The sequence below is a fragment of the Myotis daubentonii genome, chromosome 10 (assembly GCF_963259705.1).
Source record: "Myotis daubentonii chromosome 10, mMyoDau2.1, whole genome shotgun sequence".
Classification (NCBI taxonomy): domain Eukaryota; kingdom Metazoa; phylum Chordata; class Mammalia; order Chiroptera; family Vespertilionidae; genus Myotis; species Myotis daubentonii.
In genome coordinates this window covers 64603092-64614026 of record NC_081849.1, presented here as the reverse complement: position 1 = coordinate 64614026, position 10935 = coordinate 64603092, and positions in this window count along the sequence as shown.

Below are 10935 nucleotides of genomic sequence, written 5' to 3'. Positions count from 1 at the left end.
TGTAGGAAGAGGCCTGCTCCCCCTCCAGCCTCCCCTTCCCAGTCCCACTCCACAGCCCCTTCCCCCTTGCCTGCAGCTGGTGGTGCTAAATACTAAGCCTCCACCCCCTCCCCCCAACTCAGAAGCCATATTCACCCTAGCCGTGGTGACAGGTTGATGACTCCTATAACAGGCCCCTTTCCTCCTCTGGGGGGTTCCTGCCTGCATGGAGCCTGGTGGAGGGGCCACCAGCAGGGCCGGAAACCTGGGAGAACGTCTCTGGCTGCCACTGACTTCTGTTACCAGAATCGGTGTTTCCCTATAGTTACAACCTTCCCTCCTTCATTACATCTCCTGTGTTTCTGAGGTAGTAATATTAGGGCTATGCATTACACTTCCCATAACTTACTTGCAACGATCAGAAAAGCATCTATTAATAGACCCATCTATTAACAGGGACTCTAGCTCTGAAGGTCAGAGTGAGGCCTCTAGAGCAGTGGCTACCTGCTTAGCACCGAGATGCCCAGCTCCCCAGCTTCCCTCCTGGGGCGCTGTCTCTACCCAGTGCATTAACAGGAAGCAGCAGTGATTAGCAGTTGAAAACAAGGCCCCTGGACACAATGCCTGGGTTCAGGCCTGGTATTGCCCCTTAGTTGCTGATGACCTTGGGCAAATTACTGAACCTGGCTGTGCCTCTGTGAGATGGGGATAATGATCACGATAGTTCCTAGAGCTGTTTGGCGAATTAAATGAGTTAATATTTGTGAGGTGGCTAGCACTCTCTAAGCACTCGGTGAGTGATTTTTTTTCAAATACCTAAAGCTTACTGCATCTGGAGACGCTGCCTCCTGGGTGCCTAGTTAGCCTTGTTTAAGGAATCACCTATTCCAGAGAGAGACTGCGGATGCCTGTGATTATATATATTCCGATCTAACTCTGTTCTTATTATTGATAGCCAAGCCCGTTAGAACTGCCTTGTGAATGAAACCTTTTCTCTCTATCTTTACTTTTTTTAAATTTGTGTTTAACGTGCACGTGTTAGGAAAGAAGGACGGAGAAGGAGGCAGGGAGGAAGAATCTGGTTGAGATTATTTTTTAAATGATTTTCCATCAGCATTATAATAATGCCAAATGTTCAATAAATTATGCCACACTCACACTTTCCTGGACCTTACAGTTTCCAGAACACCTAGGTGAGAAGAGGTTGCTGAATGAGGTTGCCTGGGTCTGAGAAGCAGAGGGAAAAGATGAGTTGTAGGACCCCTTACTGGATAAGAATCTGCCTAAAGGCATCATAGGGACCAACTCTCACCTGGACATTTTCAATAGCCTCTCCACTCCCAGACACACCCAGGAGCACAGGTTACACAAAGCTCGGCCATTTCCCACTGGAAGGCCAGGTGTGCTAAGAAAAGGAGCTTTCTTTTACTCAAGGCTGGATCCACCTCCCCCAGCATCTCTTACACACACATTCCTCCTAGATTGGTGTGTCTAAAGGTTTGGATTATATGCCCTGGAAGCTACATGTTTGTTCAAAGGCTTCATGAAGGTGTTTCAGTGGAAATTCAAGACAGCCCTGAGAAGGTGTTCATGGTCCAGCTGTCCAGAAAGGCCACCCTCCATCCTGCTCCCCAGGCTCTCTGAGACCCTACAGAGATCATTTGTTTTAAGCAAAGTACACCACCTTTCCCCCAGAAATGCCTGCCTCTCAGAGGCCTAAACTGGTGGTTCTCACCTGGGGGCAATCCCTGGCCCTCAGGGGATAGTTGGCAATGTCAAGATAGTTTTGATAGTCACAACTGGGGAAGGGGCTACTGATATCTAGTAGACAGAGTCCAGAAATCCTGCTTAGCACCCTACAGTGTACAGGACACACTCGGCAGCAAAGACTTAGCCGGCCCAAAACATCAATAGTGTTTAGTTGAGAGATCCTGACCTAATCCAAACTCCCACTGCCTGGGAGCAAGTACTAATAGTCCCTTCGAACTTCTCCAGCTACTAATCAGACAGCAAACTGGAGCATCAGGAGGGGAGCCCAGGAGGAACCCTTCTCAGGCCCCCCACTAAGAATGGGGAGGTCCCAGCCAGCTCCTTCCTCCCTCTGCTTTGCCTCCAGAACACAAAATCCTGGCATGTGAAAAGATTAAATAAAACCCAGGATTCCCAGCCCCTCAGGCTGCATAACCCTGCCCCTCATATCCTATTTCCCTTCTGCACCAGCTCACTCTTGGAGCACAGTTGGAAATTCGAATTGCAGTCTTTACTGTCCAGCCCTCAAAGGCCGGGCCTGCTTCCTCTCCCAGGGACAAAGTCTCCTCAACGTCCTGCCTCCCTTTGAGATGAACCCCCCAACCCTGCCTCTTTCACCAACTGTAAGTTTTTCTTCCCCACCTCCCTCTAGGCCTCGCCTTCTCTTTCTAATTAAACCACATCCAGGGTGTCGGGAGGGAAGGGGAAAGGATTCTGAAGACTTCCGTGCTCCAGGTTCTGGGGCCTACAGCCTCATGTTTTTTGTGAGGTGCCAACCTCGCTGTGATCATTAAACTCCACAGTGGTGGGGGCGTTTTCTCATTGCTGTTAACCTGGGAGCCAGCTACATCTTGTTTATCAGACTTGTTTTAATTCAGCTTGGTCAGGTTCCAAGTGTTGAGGTGGAGATTAAAGGCAACTGAAGAATCCAATTAGCCGCCCAGTCTTCTTTAAGCCAAAAAATCAGGTCACAAACTAGATCAAAGTGAAATTATTTCTCGACAGCACTGTTCATTAAGGGGAGGGTGGGAGCTCACACTGCTAAGCTGGGCTCATTATGGGGACTGGCATTTTAAATACAGTATCTCCCCCAAATTACATGTTCCAGAGGTCGGAGGGAGAAACCAAGATTATCTTATGTGAAGTCTCTGTTTGGCTAATAGAAAACAGAAAGCTGAAGAATGAGTCTATAACTTCTACGAAAAGATTTAAACAAGGCTCCAATTTTCCTGGGCCAGAAAAACCAAATCTGGGAACTGGAATTGGCAACAATCACTCCCAGGCAGAGAATTCCTCCTCCGGGGAATCTCGTCAGCTGAGAAAGCTCGGTTTTCCAGGTGGCCCTGTTCACCCACTTTCCTGAGAGCCCACCCCAGTCCCTGACTGGGCGCAGCTTCAAGGGAGGCCCCGTGGCAGTCCAGTCCAGCAGCCCTCCCCCAGCCCCAGACAGAGAAACCACTCACCATTTCTGGATTCTGGGTCCCAGGCAGAGTCATTTCCAAAGGCCAGAGTCTCCCCCTGGGCCCCCCTGTGTTTCTGTGGGCTCCTTTGAGCTGAAAAATAGGCAGAGGAGAGCAAGGAGGGCCTGATCACAGTCACTTTCTAGAGGGAGGATCAAATATTGAATTGCTGTGTGGGCACTTAGAAACCCTTGATTCTATGACAAATTACATTCAAAAGAGCAAGAAGAAGCACATGGCCTTCTGCTATCAGCACTGATTTTACACTGGGCCAGGAAATCTACTGAAACACTGGCTCCCCACACCCCACCCTTGCCCCCTCCTGCTTACAAAATTCTGCTTAGCCTCACAGGCAACCAGGAACCTCTGTGCTAGAAGATAACCTTTGTAAAGCCCCATAGACCACAAACCTCTGAGGCACTGAATGTGGTTAAGGTTTCTTTGGGGGGGGGGGGGGAGGTGTTGTGGTCACTTCTGGGGGTCTCTGAAATCTGAACCACTACTGAAACTCTGCCTCAAACTTCCCAGTCTCTCTATCCCATCCAACTAGGGCCTGAGAGCAAAGCCACTGGTAATTGGAGGCCTGACCCCCCTGAGTGGGAAAAGATGTGAAAGAGAAAGGGAGACACAAGGGAGAGAGGAAGAACACTGGGAGAGAATCTCAAAGCTTTAGTCTGCACCTCCCGCCACGGGTCTTGCTGTCCTCACATTTCTAGCTGCTGCAAAACTCCAGGTCTGGGAGCCTTGGCAACTGCATTATGCCAGGCACCAAAGCTTGGCGTTTATTTGGGTTGCAGGACCCCCACGAGGCTTTTTGCCTCCCTTTCATCTCCTGTAGCAGAGCCTGCACCCTTAAGGGGGAGGTTGGGAGGTCACATGTTAGAAACTTCCCCACCATGGCTGGATCTGAGGACCCCGGACGGGCGGGTGTCTGAGCGCAAGGAACTCCCGCCCGCCGGCAGGGATTCTCCCGGCATGATTCATCCGGAGCAGGAACAGATCCCTCTGGCGGTTCCCCCGTCTGCTCTGCGAGTGTTTCCCTGCCTGAGATCATCTCACCCTCCCGGGTCCTTCCACACCAGCCTGTTCCCCAGGCCCGGGGCCCGCAGCAGCCTGCCAGGCCTCCGTCGCCCACCCAGGTTTTCTTCCGTGCCCCGCAACACGCAGGGAGCGCCAAATGTTTTTGTTTGGTTTTAAATCTGCGGCCTAAAATGAGTTTCAAAATCTGGTCGTTTCCTAAGGAGACATGAGAGGACACAGGCCGGCGGCGGAATTCGCACTAACGGGAACCTGCCGGGCGGTTCCTGCGCGGAGTCCCGGGGCCTCCAGCAAAGGAGCCCTCAGGCAGCCCCGACCCGCCACCGGGAAGGCGATCGCCCACCCAGCGGCCCGGCGGCGGCACCGGGCTGCGCGCCGCCCGCACCGACGCGGCCTTGTTGTTCTTGGCCTGAGAGCCCGAGTGAATGGCAGTGTGGGGGGATGGGGGCAGCTGGTGGCCGGCAGACGTGCGCCTTTGTCCCCCCCCCCCCCCCCCGCCCCGGGGCCGGGCACCGGCCAGGACTGCTGTCCCTGCTCCGGCCACTCTCATGGGAGGGTGGAGCCGCTGCCCGAATATGGGGCGAGGTGTCCATGTGGCGGCGTGGGAGGTGCCAGTGCCAGGCCTGACCCGCTGCCCGAGAGCCCGGCTCCGCGTGGGAGGCGCTGGGCCTGCCCCTGGGCGGAGGTGGGGTCCCCCCCGCAGCTGAACTCTTGGCCCCAAAACAGCACGTCCACGGGGTGGCGGGGGTGGGGGGTCAGCCCTATGAGAGCTCGGCCTGAGAACTGTTCCCGGGCCCAGGACTGGCCCAGAGGTCGCATCTCCACCCGGCGCAGCTCGGCCGGCGTCTGCGGGGCGCGGAGGCGGCCTGATGGGAGGCGGGACGCGAGAGCTCACAGCCGGGAGCAGGGGGAGGGCTCGACCCTGCCCACCCGGGGGCTGCCCGGGCCGCCAGGCCTCCGGCCACCTGCCCAGCCGCCTCCCTGCCCGGCCCCGCGCCAGGCCCGGCCTCGGTGGCCCCGCGCGGGCTGCGCTCCGCTCCCCTGCCGCCGCCTTCTCCCCGCGGGACCCTGAACTTGGCCCAGCAGCCGCCCAGCAGCCGCCCAGCAGCCGCTTTCGAACCACGCGGGAGAGAAGGAAAACCCAGCTTGTCCGCGTAAACGCCCCGAGCCGCCCGTGAAGGCGGCGGCGGGTACAGTGAGAGGGCGTCGTGTTTGCGACTGTACCGCGTAATCAGCTCCAGACCCGCCGCCCCGCGCCCCGCGAGGCTTTCACGAGCGAAAGCGGCTAATGCATTTGCACACATTAAACATCTTGAACGCATAATTACAGGCTGCAGACAGGCCGGACAATAAAATATCTCGGCTGATATTTTTGGAAGCCGTTTGCGACTGTGCCTGGAATAAATAACAACCGCTCTCTATGTCCTCGGCCATCTAACGGCAGCCACCTTTATTTCAGAGCGCCCCCCACTCCTCACCCTGTGCTTTTGAGAAACGGGGGTGGGGTGGGGTGGGGGTGGGGGCAGCACCGGAAGGAGGGTGCGGCTGCCTGGGGGGGGGGGGGCTCTAGGCCGCCAGGCTCAGCTGCAGGGTGCGGGTGGACAGGGGGCCTGGGATAAGAAGAAGGAAATAGTTCGTAGCCCCAGAGGCCTTTTCCCCCTTAGAGGGACGGAAGTGGGGCCCTCTGGGCTCCACGGCCTCTGGGCACAGCGGCCTCCCCATGGTGTCCCCGCTCAAAGGCTAAAGGGTTTGCAGAAAGCCGCTGCACAGCCACCCTGAGACGAGCATCTGCAGACTGAGCTGCTTCCCGCTCCCTGAGAAAACTGCTGGAGAAGAAAGCTCCCGTGGAAGCAGCTATTCTCGGGGGAGGACGCAGGGAGGGATCCTTTTCGCCCCCAGAGCCGGGAAGGTCTAGCTGCCCTTGAGTCTTAGCTGCCTCGTCGGGAAAACGGAGACGATTATAACAACCTCGGGACCTACTTTGCAGGTCGTTATGAGGAAGCACTTTAAAATTTTTTTATTGCCATATAACTTACATATAGCAAAGCATAAAAATCGTAAGCACCCAGCTCGCTGGATTTTTATATGTGTGTGCACTCATGTAACTACTACCCAGACCCTGAGAGAGCATTACCAGCCCCCACAAGGCCCCACGAAGAAGCACTAACTTTAGTCAGTGGTCATATTATCTCTAACCCAAGTGAGTCAGTACCCCAGGCGAGTATGTGGAACTCCTTGCTTGAAACTTGGGGACAAGAATTGGCACACCAGATACACACATACACACATAAAGAAGATTTACTATTCACACCATGGCTAGGGCTGTGGGACTCAGGGACCTTGTCTATAAACCCTCAGGTGCCCAGGGATTGCGAGGAAAATTAAAGATCAGGTTTTGCCCTAGCTGGTTTTGTTCAGTGGGTCCACCTGCAGACTGAAGGGTCCCAGGTTCGATTCCCGACAAGGGCACATGCCTGGGTTGCAGGCTTGATCCCCAGTAGGGGGCATCCGGGAGGCAGCTGATCCATGATTGTCATCATTGATGTTTTTGTCCCTCTTTCTCTCTCCCTTCCTCTCTGAAATCAGGCTGTAATTCCTTCTGAGACAATGGAGTTCTCCTGTTGCTTTGAGTGGCTGGGGGTTTTACATACAGGGCTGGCATGTTCATCTCCAGGTCAGGGCCAGCCCAGCAGAGAAAGGAGAACCCCTCCCAGGAGATGGGAATCGGACTGCATAGCCCATAAGTTTTGGGTGTCTTATTTTAGTGACTCCCCGGAATCCACGTCTGATTTGATGTGTGGAGGGAATTTGCCAAAAGGGTGTTGGGCCCTGAGATAAATGGGCCCCCTATTTTCTGAAAAGCGTAGCTTCAATGGCTAACACATGAAATTGGTACATATTATAAACAACACAAAAGAATTTATAGCAAAAAGTGAATTCTCTACAGGACCCTCTGACCCTCAGTTCTCCCCAGAGGAAGCCATTTTACTGATGACTTGTCGAGCCTTCCAGCCCTATGTGCACGTCCCCTTTTTAAGAGCACACTGTAGCCCTCACTATACATGCTGCCCTGGCCTTGGATTGTAAATAATTGCCCAAGACGATTCTCCGTGATGACGATATTGGTTCAGAAAATTATGTTCAGCCCTGGTGAGTCAGACAAGCTGAAATTCAGGCTAGCCTTGGATGTCCTGGCACAGGACAGGGTCTCTACAGCCTGGGTTTTAGATCCTCGCCCACCTCAAACGGGCTAACTTGGCTGCACTGTCATTACCAGCAATTCCCCCACCCCTCCTTGGGCAACCTGGGGGAAATAATCAAGGCTCTGACCATGACTTTGGATCTACAACCATTCTCTCTCGGGAGTCAGGGGAAATTGGAAGTGCCTCTTGGAATTTTTAACTATTCTGTCTAGTAGCTATAAAAACTGTGCTCAGGTCATTAGCCCACCCTGGGCGTCTGCCTCCGACTCTATTTCCTCAGTCCTCTTTGGAGCTGGATGGGATGGCCCGGTCCTGGCCCCCACCCGGCCTGGGCAGGGGCGGGAGGGCACAGTGGGAGCCACAGCCCCAGACTTCGGCCCCGCAGTGTCCGCCAGGAGACGTCGGAGGAAACGCGTTTACCACCTGGGCGACCTTGACTGCTGCCGATTAAAGTTTAATCCGAGGTGTGGACTCAGCCTTGCTATGTTATTTAAACACATCAAAGGTCATAAAAAGATTCCAATGGCGAGAGTGGTCCCGACGCAGGCCCGCAGGGAGCCAGAGTTTGATTCCGGTGGATTTCCAGGGCCAGGGTTTAGAGTGCGGGGCGAGGAGGGGGCAGAAAAAAAGAAAACTGCTTTCCCAACAGAACGCCACACTTCCCAAAGCAGCGGGGGAAACCGAGTCTCGGGCACCGGGAGCTGAGAGCCCCCTGCAATTCTGGGAAGACATCTAGTGGGAAGAGGATGGAACTGCAGCATCCTCTGCCTCTGCGGGCTGCGACCTGCCAGCCTCCGGATGGGGTGGGCGTGGGAGGGCGAAGACCAAAGACCCGCTTTCCCTGGCCGCCCTTTCGAAGCACGGACGGGCTTGAAGATCTCAGCGCCGAGAGCGGCTTCCACCTGGGAGATGACAGGTCCAGCTCTCTCAGGTTGAGGAACTGGTAGGCCAGCTGAGGGCCCAGGGGCCCAGGGCGGGCAGACACCTGGAGCGACCACATGAGGGTTCTCCTGAGGGTCCTGAGTCACTCTGGGGACCAAGAGATCACCGCAGAAATCAGGTGAGGCTGCAGACCCCTCGCCACCTGCCGGCTGGTGTGGGCCAGGTGCACTGCAGAGCTGTGGAGCCGGCTTCCCAGGGCTGCAGGCGGGATTTCGCCCCATCTCCGTTGTGGGGCCATGGGGGCTTGCTCTTGCCCAGACTACCTAACTTCTATGAGCCCCGGCTCCTCTCAGGACCCTGGGGAATGAGTCCCACACGTGGAATGCTGTCTCTTACCTCAGCTCTCTCCGCATCGCCAGCGCCTCTTTCTAACCTGAAGGCAGCCAAAAAGATAGGCGGGCTCCCTGCAGGCTTCCCCGTTGCCTCGGAACTGCCAGTCGCAGCATCTCTCCTGGCGGGTCTCCCTCCTCTGGGCCTCCTGGGTGACCACTTGGGCTGGGTCTGTTTCCCGTCTTGTTCCATCTATTGCATCATCCTGGGAGGAAGAGCAGCGCTGGGAAGCCAAGGGATACACATGGGACATATTCACTGTGGGAATCCCAGGAGCCCTCCCCCCCCCCCAGCCCCCAGATGTGGGCCTACAGCTCTCCTGGTGGAGGGCCCTCTGGGGCGGGGGCTGCAGGGGGCAGCGATGACTACTGAGAGTTCCCTCTGTAGGAGGAACCAGCCTCAGGCTCAGCCCAGGCTGTCACAAGTGTCCTCCTCCCCTCCTCCTTTTGCCCATCGCGATGCTTTCGCGATGCTTTCTCCACACCTACTCACACTCTAAGCTTGGCCCCTCCCTGATTTTCAAAGGAGAGCTCATGAACGCTTGTGTTTTGGCTTTCTGTTATCCTCTGACCACTCTTCTACACCTCCCCCCCCCCAAAAAAAAAACCTGAAAGTAACTGGAAATAGTGGATGTGGCCATTCTGGGCAAATGCCTGAAACCCAAGATGTTTAGCCAGACCTATCACACACCAAAGTCCATCCCAAGAGGGATATAAGGTTCTGGCCCCTTCTGCCCACTTCTCTTTGGCATCTCTCAGCGGGGTGACTCTTGTCCCACAGGTAGGCAGGCTCCCTTAGTTGTTATGAATCCAGTGTAGACCGCTGGAGCAGTGGTGCGTGCGGATGGGAAAAAGCAGGGCAGCTGTGTTAGCCAGCTTGAACTTCGGGGAATGGAAAGCTGGGCTTTGGATTCTGTAGGAGATGAACCTGAGATACAAGGGCCTGGAGCAGTTGGGGTCCCACAGGAGCTCAACGGGCTGATGTGCATGCTCGGAGCACAGCTGGCCCCCTCGCTTCCCTACGCCAACACACGTCACCCAGGAAGTCCCCTCCGTGCCGACCCAGCTAGGCCAGCACTGGACCCTCGACTGAATCCCACAGCCCCAGCCAGCTCTGCTCTGCTCCCATCTCAGGCCTGTGGGGACAGCTATTCCTCGGGGTGACAAACGAGTCTGCTTGCTCTCAATGACATCAAATTACTTTGCACCAGCCAAGGGTCCCATGACCCGACATAACCCCACATTAGGTCCTAGAAATGTAAAGAAATATGGCCTTTTTAAAAGTGGCTGAGAGCACGTAATTGCTAGCAGGCTCGATTGGTTGTCCCAAGTCGGGCTCAAGACCTGTGCCGGGACAGCTGATAGCAGCCAGAATTCCTTGCGTGGGTTCTCCGTGGGCAGAAGTTCAAGCCCACACTTAATCCTGGACTCCAAACGGTTTCTCAAATCACAGATTATTGTTGTGCAGTTAAAGGAGCCACAGGGCGGCTTGCAGCCTAAGCACCCGCTCCTCGCCAGCGGGGCCCCAGCCAGGCTTCTTGAGCGAACAGGCTTCCGCAGAGAATGTTTCTGCAGAGCTTTAAAAACAGGCCTGCCGTGGGCTGCCTTGGCTTGACTTTTTGTTGGGAATTATGCTTTCTCTGCTTCTTATTTGTTGCCTTCCCACCCCTCCCTTCCTCTGTGTCTCCCAGCTTCTCTGTGATGGCATCCGCTCACTTCTGCAGTCCCCAGCCTGACCCTGACCGGAACCCTGTGGTGAACTCCATCCTGGAGTCAAGAGATGACGGTTGTTCGGTTGTTCGAAGGAGCGGCTGTGCCCAAAGCCCTGATAGGGAACCATCTTGCCGATGCCCCTCGGCCGCAGGGCAGGGACTGGGGCAGCATCTCCAGGGCCTCCTGATGGGTGCAGTGGGAATTGTTCAAGAGTGAGATAACCTCGGTTCACGGACCTCTCTTGTTTAATTTACACACTCCTTAGGAGTTTAGCCAAATAGCTCTTTTCTAATGTGATGAGCGGCTGCATTAGCACATGTTACCATAAGAGCATCCCAGGTATTTAACAATGCCTCAAAAAAGGGGCGGGGGGGGGGGCTGATTAAGGAACCATAAACCATCCAAATGCAAAATAACCCAACATTTGGCCTCAGAAAGGCTGACAAATATCCTCTCAGGCGACTGGGGCTCGAACTTATGGAGTGGGTGGGACCGGTCAGATTCAAGGGTTTGCTATTTTTC